Source organism: Monodelphis domestica, chromosome 4 (genome assembly GCF_027887165.1).
Source record: "Monodelphis domestica isolate mMonDom1 chromosome 4, mMonDom1.pri, whole genome shotgun sequence".
NCBI lineage: Eukaryota > Metazoa > Chordata > Mammalia > Didelphimorphia > Didelphidae > Monodelphis > Monodelphis domestica.
In genome coordinates, this window is record NC_077230.1 from 369,158,497 (window position 1) to 369,176,797 (window position 18,301).

At 40.6% G+C, this 18,301-nt stretch overlaps 1 protein-coding gene across 2 annotated transcripts in view; it reads left to right on the forward strand.

Annotated features, from left to right (window-relative positions):
* The first annotated feature begins 13,285 nt into the window (after window positions 1-13,285).
* ZBTB8A (zinc finger and BTB domain containing 8A) overlaps window positions 13,286-18,301 on the forward strand; it is a 60,688-nt gene continuing 55,672 nt past the window's right edge. Inside the window, exon 1 of one of the 2 annotated variants that reach the window (XM_007492890.3) lies at window positions 13,286-13,647. The gene's annotated coding sequence lies outside the window, so the exon portion shown is untranslated. The remainder of the gene's footprint in view (window positions 13,648-18,301) is intronic. The other variant, XM_007492893.3, reaches the window with a different exon arrangement.

Below are 18,301 nucleotides of genomic sequence, written 5' to 3' on the forward strand. Positions count from 1 at the left end.
CCCCCACCTAGAGTGCTAAGCTTCCAGCAGTGGCTGGAACCTCTGAGTGGGCAAGGCTGCTGGTCTGGAGGGAGTACCTTGGGGGCAAAGCTATGCCAGGCTCAGAGCATCGAATACAGGTGATGGGGAAGTAGTTGGAGAAGAAGCGCAGAACAGGCAGCCTAGTTGCTGCAGCAGAGACACTCCATATTGCACACACCCCCATCCCAAGGTTTTGGCCTCAGGGCACATCCAGCTCTGCAAGGTCAACTCAACTGGACTTAATCTCATCTAGCTCTCAGAGGGCCAGGAAGCTCAAGCTCCAACATCCCTCCCCCACAGACTGAGCTGAGAGATTTGCTGACTAAGCTCCAAGGGTGAAGGCTGACAGAAAAGCCCAAAACCACAGATCCAACACAAAATGAGAGGAGCTAGAGTGCAGGCAACTACAGAGAGTAAAGAAGGGGGGTAAATATGAACAAACAACAGAAAAAGAAAAAAGAAATTATTGACAGCTTCTATACAGGCAATGAACAAAGAGCAAATGGAACAGAGAAGGATGAAGGAACACCAAGCAAAGAAACAGAAACTCCAGCAAATTGGATACAGGCTTTGGAAGAACTCAAAATACAATTCAAAACACAATAAGAGGGACTGAAGACAACTGGGAAAAGAACTTAAAAATCAATATAAGTCATCTGGAAACAGAAAACAATGTCTTGAAAGCCAAAATTAATCAGCTTGAAAATGAGGCAAAGGAGATGAAAGATGAGGCAAAGAAGACAAAAGATGAGGCAAAGAAGATGAAAGATGAGGCAAAGAAGATGAAAGATGACCTCCAAAAAAATCAGACCAGAAGGAGGATGACCAAAAAGTCAGAGATGAAATCCAGTCTTTAAAAACCAAAATACAACAATTAGTAGCAAATGACTTCACAAGGCAGCAGGACACTATAAAACAAAATCAAAAGAATGAAAAAATTAAGGAATATATGAAACACCTCATTCAGAAAACAGAAGAGAAGGTAATTACATCTTGATAAAAGGTAGTATAGACAATGAGGAAATATCAGTACTCAACATGTATGCATCAAATGGCATAGCATCCAAATTTTTAAAGGAGAAACTAGGGGAGCTCAAGGATGAAATAGATCTAGTGGGAGACCTGAACCTTCCTCTATCAGAACTAGATAAATCAAACCAAAAAATAAATAAGAAAGAGATAAGAGAAGTGAATGAAATCTTAGAAAAATTAGAGTTAGTAGATATGTGGAGAAAAATAAATAGGGACAAAAAAGAATACACCTTTTCAGTAGCACATGGTGCATTCACAAAGACTAACCATATACTAGTGCATAAAAACATTGCAAACAAGTGCAAAAGAGCAGAAATAATAAATGCAACCTTCTCAGACCACAATACAATGAAAATAATAATTAGTAAGGATTTTTGGAGAGGCAAACCAAAAATTAATTGGAAATTAAACAATATGATTCTCCAAAATTGGTTAAAGAACAAATTATAGAAACATTTAATAATTTTATTGAAGAAAATGACAATGATGAGACACCCTTTCAAAACCTATGGGATGCAGCCAAAGAGTACTCAGGGGAAAATTTATGTCCTTGAGTTCATATATTAACAAATTAGGGAGGCCAGAGGTCAATGAATTAGGCATGCAAATTAAAAAACTAGAAAGTGAACAAATCAAAACTCCTCAGATAAGACTAAATTAGAGATCCTAAAAATCAAAGGAGAAATTAATAAAATTGAAAGTCAAAGAACTATTGATTTAATAAATAAGACTAGAAGCTGGTACTTTGAAAAAACAAATATAATAGACAAAGTACTGGTCAATCTAATTTAAAAAAGGTATGAAGAAAACTAAATTGACAGTATCCAAGATGAAAAGGAAGACCTCACCTCTAATGAAGAGGAAATTAAGGCAATCATTAAAAACGATTATGCCCAATTATATGGCAATAAATATGACAATCTAGGTGATATGGATGAATATTTACAAAAATATAAATTGCCTAGACTAACAGAGGAAGAAATAGACTACCTAAAAAGCCCCATATCAGAAAAAGAAATTGAACAAGCCATCAAAGAACTCCCTAAGAAAAAGTCCCTTGCTGCTTTGTCTTAGAATGATACTAAGACAGAAGGTAAGATTTAAAAAAATAAACTCCATGGGCTCCCTTTTGTCCCCAGGAGCAAACATAAACATCCTGCCTCATGTATAATCTAACCTCTTCCTCTAGGTCTTTTTACTCCTAACTTTCAGCCATGTATTTTTCCATCCAGTAACACTATCTTCCATGCTATTCCTCAAATAATGTATTCAATCTCTTGGTTCTAGTAATCTTCTCTGGCTGTCCCTCATGCTGGAATACTCTCCTTCCTCATCTACATGTATTGGCTTACCTGATTTTTTATAAATCCCAGCTAAAATTTCAGCTTTCAAAGCCATTTCCATTTAATTGCAGTGCCTTCTCTCTGATGATAATTTCTTACTTATCTTTTATTTAGCTTGTGGGCAGGGACTATTACCTTTTCTTGTATGAGAGTACTTAGCAGTGTTGGCACATAGTAGGTACTTAATGTTTGCTGTTTCATTGACTGTCAATTAATGTCTATTCCCTCCCCCCCCCCAGGATGATATTCAGCTTTTCAAGTTAACTTGTTCTTCGTTTTAAGTTTGTTAGCTTTTGTTTTTAAAAATATTATATTCCAAGATGTCCTTTCATTTGTAATAGGAGTTTCCAAGTCCCATGTGATCTTGAGTATAGTTTTTTAGTACCTGGACTACTTCTTTCTGAAGGCTTGCAGTATTTTTTCTTTGATGGCAGAGCTCCAAATTTTAGCTGTTATGTTAATACTGGGACTTTTTCTTTGGGGGCTTTTTTTCAGGAAGTAACTGGTAGGTTTTTCTATCTTTACTATGTCCTTTGTTCCAACAACTCTGAGATGTTTTCATTTAAAAGTTCCTGAAATTTAGTGTACATACTTTTGAAAAAATCTTGTCTTTAGGGAGTTCAATGGTTCTTAAATAATGTTTCTTTCATGTTTTCTAGGTCAGTTTTTTTTTTAATCAAATGGCTTCCATTTTCTCAGTATATTGACTTTGTTCTGCTATTTCTTGCCTTCTAATAGAGTCACTGACTTCTATTTAGTCTTTTCTGGTTTTTAGGGACTCTTCTACTTATGTAAAATTTACCACTTTCTCTTCTAAGCTCATTCTTTCTTCCAGAGTTTAAAAAATATTTTTTTGGCGTTTGCAACATTTTTTCTAAATAACTACGTAGACTTTGTGGAAAATCCATTTTTTCCTTTGAGTCATGTAATAATTAAAATTTTGGTTTAACAAAAATAATAATAGTTAAAAAAGAGTTTGTGGTCACCATAAATAAAAATAAACTTAAGTTAGTAGCTCTTACTGATTTAATTTAATATAAATATAATAAAAGGAGGGAAATGTATGAGGGAAGTAGAAAATATTTCCTAGCCCGTCACCCTAGAGATCCTATCCAAAGAAATTCAGCTTGCTCCCCAACAAAGTTCTGATCTCCACATGGAAGTCCAGTAGCCTCTTCAACAAGGATCTCAACAGCTTAAATCTCTTCCTTCAGCTCAAGTCACAACATAGAGCAGAATGCTTCTTTAGCTCTTCAGCCAGACTCACCAATGCTGAATGTATCTTTGTAAAATGTCTTGAAGAATGAATCTCAGAAAAAGCCTCCTCTTCAGCAAAATCCCTCATAAAAATACCTCCTCAGGCTTTTTATAAGTAGTTTCTCCACATCACTTCCTATCTATCTCTCTCTCACTTCACAAGAACCAATCACAGCCTCCCAAATTGCTTGGCACTACCCAGGAGGCAGTGCTTTGGGTCTTTGGGGGGGGTGAACTTTCTTTGTTAGTGACTTACTAAGTGTTAAGTAGGGATACTTTAAGTTCTTGATGGATTAACTTAAAATAGACAAAGGGAATAAAAATTCCCTTTCACAAGTCACTACCTGCAATTGTTATAATTATTACTCCTTTTACCCCAAAAATGGATCACAGGGAGTTCAACATGATTGAAATAACTAAACAATAACAAGAATTCTCTAGATCTATAAAGAATTCTTGATATTTGTTGGTGTTTTCTTGGATTCATTCATCTCTCTAGCTTCGGTTCCTGAATTGGGACTTTGTCCCAGGAATTATCCTTCACTTTTGGGTGACATAGTGGATTCTACTTGTTCTCACTCTGAATCATCCTTTTTTCTTGCACTGACCTTCATCTCTCAGAATAGGGGTCCCTGAATCTTTAAGGTTCAAAGTGCTGGATATTTAGGGTCCTCTCTAGTACTTCAAGACTACTAGATGGGGAAACTAGGTGGCTCAGTGGATTGAGAGTCAGGCCCAGAGACAGGAGGTCCTCAGATACTTCCTAGTTGTGTGACCCTGGGCAAGTCACTTAACCCCCATTTTCTATCCCTAACCACTCTTCTACCTTGGAACCAATACATAGTATTGATTCCAAGATGGAAGGTAAGGATTTAAAAGAAAAATAGAGATCTTAGACCCAACAGGGTCTGATAGCTGTTGAGGTCTGTTGACTGCTCCTTGATGTGCTGCCATTCTTGGGGCTTTCTGATGACCCTGGAGCTTTGTCAGAGAAGCATCCCACTTTTGTTGCCTCAGGTCACAGAACCTTGTAGGATACTTACCTTAGGACAGTGATGGTGAACCTATGGCATGAGTGCCAAAGATGGCACACAGAGCACACTCTGTGGACTCTCGGCTGCCCCCCTCCCCCAGTTTGTTACTAAAAAGGTAGAGGGACTTGGGCAGAGCTGCTCCCCTCCCCCTCCACATTTTTTTCCATCCCCCACCCCTCTGCCTAGCAGCCCAATGGGAGCAGATGCATGGCTTGGGGTGGGACCTAGCACTCCATCTCTAAAAGGTTCTCCATTGCTGCCCTAGGAAGCTGCCCTGTGCTGGCATTGGCTTTGAAAGCCCCCTGTTCTAATTCTCTCAGGCTTCTGGTTGATTTCTAGGCAGTTTTGGTGAGATAGAATTCACTTACTTTAGATTCTTATTGTATTTCTTTGTCATTGTTCTATCTAGTGTAAATTTATGGGCTTTGCTGGAATAGGCACGTGGGACTTGGGCAGTTGACTTCCTGTTCAGGAAGCCATCTTGGCCAGAAGCCCTGAACCAGAAGTGTTTTGCCAGTACTTAGAGGTCCATGTTAGCAAAATAACCTTTGGCTCTGCAGTGCCGAGGGCCCTAACGAACTTAATGAGCTCATGTTACTTAACAGGCTGTTCAATCCCTGTCATTTTTTTTCTACCATCAACACCAGCAATAGATCTATTTGTTGGGAAGAATCTTGTACGGGGTATAGCTGTGATTTCACAATTGTGTGGAACATTATTAATGTTAATGTTCTTATGTAACTCTATCATAAACTTCCCCTCAGAATATACCTTAAGTAGAACTTTCCTTTTATTCATTGGCTGGACTACTTCCTCACCACTTCCTGTAACAGCTGCAGCTCTTCCTGGAACAAGCACATATTTGCATTTAGTTCATTCCTTTGTGCTTGCATGGAACAGAGGTTATGCCCCCTGTCATTCACAGTCAGCAGCAGTTCCCTAATTTTGGATTTGTAATACCAACTCAGCCTTCTGCCTCTTCCATCTGCTGCTTTGTGCTATCCACTGCTTGCTATCTTTCCTTCTCAAAACTGGCAATCAGCATCTGAACAAGATCAGGGCCAGCTCAATGACTTTTCTTGAATAATTCCTAAGTTTTTTTCCAGAACAGTTGAACAAATCACAACTCAACCAATAGTATATCAACATGTTGGTCCCTCAATTTCTGTTTTTTGTGATCTTGACCAATTTGATAGGTGTGAAGTGAAACCTAAGAGTTATTTTGGTCTCTATTTCCCTTATTATAGTACTTTGGGGTAATTTTTCATATAGTTGTAGTTGGCAATCCTTCCTTTGAAAGTAGATATCCTTAAGGACAGATCTGACAAGTAAAACTCATATTTTTTACTAGCTTTTGTTAGGGAACGGATATTGATCTCTAATCCCCTATAATATTTGGAAATAAACATTTTAACACTTATTTGATAGTTTTTTAAACCAGCTGAGTTTCCCTTCTTATCTTTGTTATGACTTTGTTCATGAAAATTTTTTAATTTCATGTTGTCAGAATGGTTTATTATCTCTTTTGTGATCGCCTTGTGCCTTGTTAAGGACTCTCACTCTCTCTGGTTGAAAATTCACTTGATATGGGCAGCTAGGTAGCTCGGTGGATTGAAAGCCAGGACTCCAGATAGGAAGTCCTGAGTTTGAATCTAAACACTTCCTAGCTTTGTGACCCAGAACAAGTCACTTAACTTCCATGGCCTAGTACCTTTTTGCCTTGGAGATGAAAGGTAAGGGTTTAAAACAAATTCACTTGATAGCTATAATTGGGTTTTGAAAATAGCTGTAATTATTTTTTTAATCTTGTTTCAAATTCTGTCCTTTCCTCCACTCCATTTAGAAGGCAAGAAATATGAATATGAAGTCATGCAAAACATTTTTATATTAGTTTTGTTCCCATTCCTTCCCTCCCCACAAAAAAGGCAAGAAAAAGATAGAAACAGAAGAAAATGTGCTTTATTCAGGTACCCTGCATCTTGGTTCTCTATTTGGAGATGAATAGCATATTTCCTCAAGAGTCCTTTGGATTTATGGTTGGTCATTGTGGTGATTTTAAGTTACTAAGACTTTCAAAGTTGACTATTTTTGATAATATTGCCATTACTATATAAATTATTCTAGTTATACTCGTTTCACTTTGCACCACTTCAAACAATTCTTTCCATGTTTTTCTGAAAATTATTCCTTTCATCATTTCTTATAGCAAAATCATAAACCATAAATTGTTTCGCCATTCACCAACTCATGGGCATTCCCTCAGTTTCCAATTCTTTACAACCAGAAAAAGAACTATCATAAATATTTTTGTAAATGTAGATCCTTTTCCTTTGATCTCTTTGGGGAGCAGGAATACTGTTTGCTAAGTCAAAGGATAGGCACGATTTTATAGTTCCAAATTACTCTCTAGAAGAGGTGAACTAGTTCACAGCTCTACCAACAGAGGGTTAGTATACCTATTTTCTCATCTCTGGTCCAGCACTTGTCATTCTCCTTTTCTGTTATCTTACCCAATCTGATGGGTATGAGGTATTGCCTAACAGTCTGTAAGTTGTTTTGATTTGAATTTTGCTAATTACTAGTGATTGGGAGCATTTTTTCACTTGACTAATGATGGTTTTGACTTCTTCTGAAAACTGCTTGTTCATATTCTTTGACCACATATCAATTGGGGATTGATATCTATAATTGTGAAGGCAACTCTTTCCATTATCCTCTTACCCAGAAGGACATTTCTGTCCCAAGTGTCCTGGTGTCCAAATTGGTGATGTTGCCAAGAATATAATTTCTTTAAAGTCCTAACTTTCATGTTTCACTTCACTATCATTCTCTCTCTCCCCTCAAGACTTCAGTTCCACAGCCTTACAACCACTGGTCTACTCTTCCCTCCATATCCTTCCCTCCTCCAGTTCTGGAACTATGAAATAGGGTCAAATCTACTTTGTCATTGTCTACATCAATCTCTTCCAGTGGGATGTAAACTCATTGAGAGGACAGTCTTTTTGCTTTTGTTTTTATATCCCTAGATATAGGCATAGAATGTGGCATGTAAGTACTCAGGGTATGCTTCTCCATTCATTTTTCTTTTTAAACCCTTACCTTCCATCTTGGAGCCAATTGGCTCCAAGGCAGAAGAGTGGTAAGGGCTAGGCAATGGGGGTTAAGTGACTTGCCCAGGGTCACACAGCTGGGAAGTGTCTGAGGTCAAATTTGAACCTAGGACCTCCTGTCTCTAGGCCTGACTCTCAATCCACTGAGCCACCCAGCTGCCCCCTGCCATTCATTTTTCATGTAACCTTTTGTAGTAAGGTCACATCTGTTTGGAATTTATTGTGATATGTAACCCAAGTTAGTAGCTTAATCTTGTTTACTGATATTGAGAGGATTTTCAGGATCTTGACAGCACAGGTTTGATACAGACAAGTAAACTGCAACTCATCCACTCAAGAGTGTGACACATACCATTGATAGGTGATGGTCATGAGCATCCTACAACTTTACAGATGAGATATATGTATGTATACATACACACAGTACAAATAACTCTACATGCCCACATTTCTCTCTCCCCTGAGAGAATAATAGAAGATGCTTCAGCATTACAAAGCAATTTTGAATTCAGATCAGATTTGGTGGGTAGTCTAGAAAAGACACTTATTAGGATGCTTAATTTGTTACAAAGGAAAGAATGTGTCCTTTAGTATGGCTATTTACTCATTACCAAAGAAAACTGTTATCTTCTTTATCAGTAAATTAGCATTTGTTAAATTCCTACTGCTGGGTAGCTCAGTGGATTGAGAATCAGACTGAGAGATGGGAGGTCCTGGGTTCAAATTTGACTTCAGATACTTCCTAGCTGTGTGACCCTGGGCAAGTCACTTGACCCCCATTGCCTAGCCCTTACCTCTCTTCTGCCTTGGAGCCAATACACAGAATTGACTCCAAAAGGGAAGGTCAAGGTTTAAAAAAAAATTCCTATTACTACTTTATTAGTAGGTTGGAGAGAAGCAGACTAATTTTTGGAACTATTCAAAGTCCTAAGAAGTTTTTTGTTTTTTAAATTAAAACCCTTACCTTCAGTCTTAGTATCAATTCAAGACTGAAGAAGTATAAGGGCCAGGCAAATGAGATAAAATGACTTGCCCAGGGTCACAAAGCTAGGAAGTGTCTGAGGCTACATTTGAAACCAGGTCCTCCTGACTCCTGGCCTGGTGCTCTATCCACTGTGCTATCTAGCTGTCTCGGAGCTTTCTTTTGTAATAGAAGGAAAGGAGGTCATGTTGCAAGGGAAAGAAATATAGTAACAACAAATAGAGTACAACATGGAGTCAATTATGTTTTCCCCCAAATCCACTTTCAACACTGCCAAACTGCTTCTCTAAATTTTCTAGCCCCACTAGTCTATGTTTTTAGGTTTATCCAACACTGGGTTCAATTGTTTCTTATTCTTGCATATCTGTTTGACTTGTTTTGTCTAGCTAGCCTGGAGAAAGCAGCCAGGCACCCTGAAAAAGTGGCATAGACCAGCCAGGTCAAACCACCTCAACAACCATCTTCCCTCAGAACCTGTTGGAGACAATTTAGAAGCCCAAGTCCAAGAGCCCTTGGAATAGTAGGCTCTCCCCTACCTGCCCCATCCCACTCTGCTCCTGACTTGGCCCTTGCAGCCAAGTAATGTATACTGAGGCCAGAAAGATTACATGGAGGTCAACTTGGAAAAGCTTTAAAAGGTAAACAGGAGTCTATATTTTATCTGGGAGTTAATAGGGAGCCACAGTAAAGTACTGAGTTAGAGGAGTGATGTCAGATCTGTGCTTAAGGAAAAGAACAAGCCTGGCAGCGTGAGAAAGATGGATTCAAGGAGAGAGGAGCTTGAGGCCAGGAGACCCATTAGAAAGCCTTTGTCTAAGGTAGGTGGAAGGTGATGAGCCTGTGAGCAGAGAGAAGCGGTCAGATAGACGTGAGACGTTGTGGAAGTAGAAACGGCCAGATTTAGTAGATGGATTCTATGTTATATTACTGTGTGGATATACAGATTGGCTACCTGTTGTGGAGGAGGGTGAGTTGAAGGTAATGTCAAAGTTCTGATCATGGGAGACTGGTGAAGACTTCATCAGAAACAGGACTTTCCAAGAGGAGTAAATGTTTTGTACAGGATGAGTTTAAAGCTATCTCTGAGACATTTGGTTTTACATATCCAGTTGGTGATGGATGATTAAATATCTAGTTGGTAATGGATGATGTGGGGCTGGAAGTCAAAGCAAAGAATGAGACCCAAGTTGGATATGTAGATCTGAGCCATCTGCAGAAGGTTGAGAATTAAGCCCCAATTGGAGAAGAGGGCAGAGAAGAAGGCCTAGAACTGAGGTTTAGGGAACATTCACTAGAAGCCAGAGGGGTGTCTCAAAAATCCAGAGAGGAGAGATTTAGGAGGGGAAGGCGGTCATTAGTGTTACTGTAGCAGATAAACTGAACACTGGGACTGGGAAGAGTTCATCTGACTTGACAAGAGCCTGACGGTGCCTCTGCAGACCAGTTTTAGTTGAATGATGAGATCAGAAGCCAGTTACAAAGGGCTGAGAAGTGAGAAAGCAGGAAGTGGAAGCAACAAGTATGGACAGCTTTTTCCAGGAATTTGGTTGAGAAAGAAAGGAGAGATATATGATAATAACTTAAGGATGGCAGGATCTGATGAAGACTTTTTAAGGCCAGGGAAAATTTAGGCTTGTTAGAAAGCAGTAGAGAATGATCTAACAGATGGGGAAAACTTGAAGATTAGGGAAAGAGAAGAGGGAATGAGTGGGGCATATGGATAGGGAAGAGGCAAGGTCTTCAGTTGAGGGAGGAGAGGGGAAGGTAGGGAGGGTTTTAAAAGAGAAAAGGTTTGGAATGTCTTGCCTAGGGAGTAAGAAGGCGAATTGTTGGGAGGAATAAAAGGTTTGTCTTTGGGCACTGAGAGCTCAGTTGAAATAGAATAGCTTGAATTTGTAATGTACCTCGTGTGCATAATTGTTTAACTTTAGCAATTCAATTCAGAATTATGTTAATAAGAGCAGAGGAGGGGGGTGATGGGTATAATCCAGGACTAAATAAATAGCATGTGGACAGGGGGCCAAGGAATTTACTGTATAGGAAAGTAAAAAGTAGAACTAACTCTGAAGTATAGACTAGGAAGTGTTGGAAGGAAATTCAGAACAGAAGTCCTCAGAAAGTACTAAGTAAAAGACTGAAGATCCTAGTGAGGACCAAGAATAGCTTTAGGAACAGGAGAGCTGGTACATCATAACCAGCATGCTCTGAATTGAAGAGAACATTTTAATTGAATGAACTTCAAAGGAAAAGAGATTTCTAAGTGAGGGAAGTAAAGGGAGAGTCTGAAAGTGGCAGTGGGTAGCAAAGAATGTTCATACCACTCTTTTAAGGTTTGAGGGGTGTTAGTAAAGGTTCAACGATGCTAGAGAGGATAGTCAGGGATGTAATGTCATTGTGGTTGTGGTTGGGGGTAGCCCGGTATCAATGAAGGCTCATAGAGGGAAGAAGTGTGAGAGAAAGAGATCCAGCACAAAGAGAAGTTGGTTCTCTATGGAATGGGAATTCCAGAGGGCACCGTGGAAGGGTGGCAGGTTAGAATAGAACAATGGAAGGCGGTAATAAAGAAGGATGGAGGTGAGAGGATATTGGGATTTGGGATGACTTTCTTCGTATAAGTATGGTGACTGATTAATATTGGGATAGGGAGAGAAACCAAGTGATAGCAGACTGATAGCCACAGGGGTAGTAGAGGGTACCAAATGAACCATAAAAGTCCATAGTATGGGGGGGGGGAAAAGGGGGAAGTATCTGTTAATGGCTAGAAAGGACCAGAGAGGCAGGGCTTCCATCACTCTGCTTTTCCAGTGTGGTTAGGGAGAGGAATACAAAGAACAGTATTGAGTTGGCACGGTGCTTGGGTGCTTGTAGAAGGGCTAGACAGGACTTCTACATTGTCCATATTCTAAATTAGCATCATGTAAACATAATATACTATGTTTATAAATCACCCCTACCTTATATCATCAATTCCATGAGGGCAAAGACCAGATCTTTTATCAGTTTTGTAGATGACTAGCTCATTGCCTCATTGCACATAATAGGCACTTAATACTTGTTAAAGTGAGAAACTGATACATGATTTATTTAGTTGCCTGTTATTCATCAGGTACTGGGCTACATGTTGAAGGTACAGCACAAAAGACAGTAATCCCTAGTCTCAAAGAGCTCCAGGTCCTATGGGGGAGACAACATGCAAACAACTAGGGAGGGGTTGGAGTAGATATCCTTTAATCCCTTCTAGCTCTAAATCTACAATCTTTTTCTAATGGACTTTCAATAAACTTTTCACATATAATTTTTGAGAAAATTAAGATAAATGGCAATGTACCATTGGTGTAATTCAGTCAATACAATCCAAAGAGAAATGTCAATGTTCTTCCATATTCCCACCAATTAAAAAAAAAAAAGACTTTTTGAAAGTTATACTAATAGAGCACACACTATAGAAGATTCTCCCAAATTAGAAAGATTTAAAGGATAGTTTCGGGGCAGCTGGGTGGCTTAGTGGATTGAGAGTCAGACCTAGAGATGGGAGGTCCTGGGTTCAAATCTAGCCTCAGACACTTCCCAGCTGTGTGACCCTGGGCAAGTCACTTAACCCCCATTGCCTAGCCCTTACTGCTTTTCTGCCTTGGAACCAATACACAGTATTGACTCCAAGATGGAAGGTAAGGGTTTAAAAAAAAAAAAGGATAGTTTCTGTAAAAGCCAATCTACTGCCAAGTTCCAGGCTAACTAAGTATAGCTAAGACTGACCACTAAGTAGTTCTGACTATTTTGATTAATGGTAACATATTATCTCTCTAGGAAGAAGAGATAATGGTTAGGCTAAATATCAAGTTGCTCTTCCTCTATGATGTTAAAAGAACCTAAGGAGGGTCTCCATGGCTTTGGGTAGATCTTTTATGGAGGAACAGCTAAGAAGAGTGGAGGAGTTGTGGTCATCTACAGAAGTGGGACTGCATGAGGCATTATGGAATCAGGGTTCTACTGAAGTTTTGTTTCTGCAATAAATGAGTAATTCAGTAATTGTCACATTAGCTAAATCATATCCAGATGTTCCCTCTTCTAACTTATATAGATATATAAATAAGGAAGAGATCAAAGAATCTTGGGAGTTAGCAAAGAAAGACCTTGGACCATCTAATCAGACTATACAACTACCCTACTTTTGAAAATGCAAAAAAGTATATTTTCCTTCTTTCTTTCTTTTTTTTTTACCTTTTCTATGATCTCTCTTAGTAACTACATTCTTGTATTTCAGTCCATCCTGCTTACAGTCTTCACATTTGTTTCATCTAAGTTTAGGAAAGGGTTACCCAAAACTAAGGGCTTGCTCCAATAAAGAGGAAAAAAATTGTACTCTGGAAACCATTTGCATTTGATTTAGATAAACTTAAGTATAGTAATGTCAAATGCATGTACACAGTAATCTTCTGTATGCTTAAGTCCCTCCCTCTTTTCTAAATCCAACTCCCCATATCCAAGAAACCCAGCCCCTTCTGCCCTCCGGAGGCGCCTTATGCAGAGCACTGGGGCATTTTAAATTAAAGTCTTCATTAAACAATGGTTCTGCAGGCAACAGTTCCCGATTCAAGGCCCCCCAGCTTCTGCGGAGGGTGCAAGAGGGTGTAGGGAGGGTAGAAGAGTGGGCGAAGCTACTGGTTGGAGCCTGGAATCAGTGCATTGCCCCTTTAATTGTGTCCCCGGCCCTCGGGCGTTTCTGTCCAACGCCCACGTCAGCAAATACCTTTTGTTTCTCTCACGTGGGGGCTATTAGTTTAAGGGCGGCAGGAAACGGGATTCCAAGGGGCAATTCCCTTGCTCTGCCGCCGGGACTCCCTCCAGTCCATAGCCCGCGGTACCCGGTAAGTGGCGGCGCAGGGAACGGGCAGAGGGCGGGTGGGGCGTCGGGCTTTTCATCCTGCACTGGCCCAAATGCGACTGATTGCAGAAGAGGGAGGCAGCAGCGGGGGCGGCCACCAAAGAGGCGGCACAAGGACCACAGCTTGGGTTAGCCCTGGGAGCGTGGCAGTGGCATCCCTGCTCAGCTCCCGGCCCGCGCTGCAGAGCCGGGGAAAGCCCGTGCCCCTTGACGCTCCTGCGGCCGGGAGGCAGGGCAAAGCAAGTAACCGGGCACAGAGCTGGGCAGGCGGGCGCCATTTGCAGCCCTGGGCGCAGTGGCGGCTATTCGAAGGGGATGGAAATGGCCACAGAACCTGGAGGGGAAGCTGGAGACCAGGGAGATTTGTCTGTGAGGAGGAGGCGGAGAAGCTAGGTCGGCCTCTGGGCTGTAGAAGGGCGCTGGGACGGAGAGGCTCCCGCAGCCCCCTGGGGTGCCCCTCCCCTTTCAGCGGGGCTGGGGGCGCTGCTTCGCTCTTTGGCAGCGGGGTGGGGAGCTGCGGTCAGCCTCGCGGACAATAGCTGGCTCCCGCTTCTCCCCGGCCCCTGCAGGCGTCCCGCTACGCGCCCACCAGCCTGCACGCCCGCCAGTCAGTCCGCCCTGACAGCTGCCGCCGCGCCCGTCTGGTTCTGCCCCGCCCCGTCGCGCCCAGTCCCGGCTTGCCACCACTGGAGGCGGGGATGGGAAGAGGCGGGAAGAGTTGAGAAGCCTAGGAGCCAGGGGCTGCTGTTGTCGCCGCCCTTCTTAGAGCTGTGCAGTGGAGGGTGCCGGGCGGGTCTGGAACCGTCGGGCGTCCCCAGCTACGGAAAGGTCGACGAGCGTCTGCTCCGCACTGGCTGCACTGCTGAATGACAGTGGTAATTGACCAATGGGGCGGCGTCCGACGGAGCCCGGCTAGATTGCGCTAGAGAGCTCGGAGAGCCAGGCGAAGCTCTGGCTCGTTCTTTGGGCGCTGTAGGGAGGAAAAATTTACTAGCACATCACCACTAGCTGGTAGGAGATGCACGGGAAAGCCCCCAAACCCATAGTTAACCCGCTGCTTGAAAGCCCCAAGTTACATCTAATAACAGCAGTACTACAGTTATACAGGGATTGGACCACAGATTCAAGCCTTCCAATCCAGCCCCCATACTTTACAGATAAAGAAACTGAAGCCCAGAAAAATGATGGGACTTTCCCAAAGCCGTTAGCATTAGATGAGAATTTGAACTCAGGTCCCATGATATTAAATTGTATTTGTCTTAATTACTACCAAAACAAATACAGGAAGGATATTTATTTAAAGCTCGTCTTTTGCAAGTCTATTGTTTATTTTCGACCTATATTATTTTTACAACTGTTTGTAAAAAATCTGGGGCCCTGAGAAATCCCCCAGCGATGGACAAACATCAGAATAATTTGTATGATTTAAATACCACTAACTGGTCTTTAAAAAACAAAACGAAACCTACAACACAGATATTCCAAACACTTTTAAATGTTTTTTTTTTTATTTTAACGAAAAGTTTGTAAACACATTATTTTTAGGATTCATGTTAGCACTAGAATCTAGTGGAGGGATCCTCATTTTCTAGATGAGGCAGTGTAGACCTAGAGGGCAAAAATAAGACCTCATTTCCAGATTAGTATCCTCCTTTCTAGGGAATTCTTCTGTCCTCAGCACATAAGATCTTTCTTTGCCCTTGAATGGGGTTCCAAATGGAACTGCCAGATACCATGTAGAATTATAACAAAATTAAAGTGTAAATATGCTGTACCTGGGTGACAAGACCCTGTAATTTCTGAGAACCACGAATATAGTGACTTTTGGCAAACAAAATGGCATAAGGAAGGAGCCTGGGTGATGGAGAATTGACCTGGGACCTACCCCCCAAAGCAGGGAAACTTAGAAACTCTGAAATACTGATTCGAAATGTCAAATCCTGTTTCCAGAAATGTGCTTCTTTGAAGGGATGGGCCCTGATGAAGCAAACTAAGCTGAAACAATGATGTTGATGAGATTTTTTTCTTCATACAAGTTTAAAGTCAAAATGGATGGGTCATCCCTGAAACTGTATTCCACAAATCTGTCAATAAACAAGCATTTTATTAAGAACTTACTATGAGACATCAGTGACTTTTTAATAGCAAAGCTAAGTGCAAAACCAAGGTTCTAACACCTGCTCTAGTGTTCCTGTACCATGCTGGTGTGCTATAGTGGAAAGCAAACACCTACCTGGAGCCTGAGGATCTTTGTTCAAATCCTACCCCTGATGTTTATAGCTTGAATGACATTGGACAAATGGCTTATCTGTAGCATGAGGGTAGGTTTAGATTAGATGACCCTTCTGGATCTAGGATCCTAAAGAAAACATTTGGAAGTGCACTTATCTAGCATAAAAGGTTTTTGGTTATTCTAGAATAGATTTTCTAACCGGTTAAGCGTAAGTCCTTAAGGACTAAACATTTTAAGTTATTTTTGATGGACTTCTAAAATGTATTATTGCACATTTCCTGCCTTATTTTACTGAATAAAATCGAATCTTTTTGCCAAGACTCCGGATCATTATTATGACAGTTTCAGTGTTATGGTGACAGATGAACATCAAATGGGTGCTAGTCCTAAGTTTCCTACATTGCCAGCTTTAAGCTTGAACAAAAATTCCTTATAGTTTACACTGTTGGCCATTGCTGCCTTTCTGTGAAATGACTGAATTAAAAAATTGAATGAGCTCTCTTAGATAATCTTCACTGTCAGTATAAGTGTTTTTTGACTTGTCAGCAATATCCAAAAGATCCATTATTTCTGCATCATTAACTTTCTTGTCAGCATCAACCAACTTGTACTAAATCATAGAATTACAGGATGTTATTCCTGGAAGAAACTCCTCACCTCACAAGATGAGAAAACTAATGCCCAAGAGAAGGGAAGAGACTTTCCCAAGGTTAGTAACCAGAAGACCTATCACTTGAACACATGACTTTGTGTCCAGCCTTCTTTTGGCTTTAAGTATGAATGTGTTTTTGGGGAAGGCCTGCTATAAAACTTAAGCATCAATAGGCCCCACTTTTCTACTATTCTTCTTTAAAAACAAAACCAAAAAAACACCCTTACTTTCTGTCTCATAAAAGTTCCAAGGCAGAAGAGCTGTAAGGGCGGGACAATGGGGGTTAAGTGATTTGCCCACGGTCACACAGCTAGGAAGTGCCTGAGGCTAGATTTGAACTCCGAACCTCCCACCTCCAGGCCTGGCTCTATCCATTGAGATAACTAGTTGCCCCTCTAACCCTTCTTCATGTATGAATTATTATAGAATTCCAGATAAAAGCAATATTTAACATTTTAGCTTTAGTGTTTGGAATTATAGGTCCTTTAACCTAAAGCCTGTATAATTAGCTAAGCTATAATGAAATCTGTAATACTATTTAATGTTCTGAGTAATGGCCTTGTTCTAAATAGTAAATCAATGAGATACTGGAAATCAGAAGACAATAAAGATAAACAGACATGTATATTGCTTCATCAGGGTGGGTTCTATAATTATCTAATACATTTTTTGTTAGACTAAAGTAGATTTATAAATCTTAAAAACTTTCATTCTAGGCATCAAAATATGGGAATCAGTTAAAAATTCCATTCAAGCTTTAGCTTTTATTTTGAATAAGAATTTCATATAGGAGACCATTTTTTTTTTAACCCTTACCTTCCATCTTAAAGTCAATACTGTGTATTGGCTCCAAGGCAGAAGAGTGGTAAGGGCTAGGCAATGGGGGTCAAGTGACTTGCCCAGGGTCACACAGCTGGAAAGTGTCTGAGGCTAGATTTGAACCCAGGACCTCTCATCTCTGGGCCTGGATCTCAATCCACTGAGCTACTCAGCTGCCCCCAGGAGATCATTTTTAAAGCTTTAGAAAGGGTAAAATTTCCAGTCAACAAAGCCTTTTATTTTAGAGGAACCCACAAAATTAGTACTTCCAAGAATATTGTCAACACCCTCAGTCATATTGCTTAAATACAACAATGCTTGATTGTTAGTACCTGCTAGGGCAGAATTTAGCAAGCGCTATAATAAATATTTCACTAGTGTTGCAGAACTGTTAGGGGATGGACTATATTGAGAAATGAGTTAATGATAAGAGCCAGAGAATTGTCTATTTGCCCCCATACTACAATGAAAGGCCCCGCGGTCTATGGCACTTTACAAGCAGATAGATCTACCTTAAATACCATGGCTTATGATGATAATGACTTAATGTTCTCCAGCCTGCAGAGCTGTTTTTATAGGCTATAAAAATATATGCCAATATTTGTCCCTAAACTTAATGTCCCCTTTTCCCTCTACCCATCCGTACTCTAATGGATTTGTGCTCTCATCAATGTAGCTACTCCCAGAAATGCAGAAGAGAACATATGATTTGTTTATTTAGGCATGTGATTTATTTGGGTATATGATGCAATCTGGGGTTTTGGTTTTGTAAGATTATTCATTTACAAAAATGAATACTATGGACATGTTTTTGTGACAATACACGTATAACCCAGAAAAAAATGTATGGCGACTCCCTCTGCAGGGCAGAATGCCCCATACCCTTGCCTGCCTATGCTATGCTACTCTTGTCCATCCCCTCCATAGTTCCAA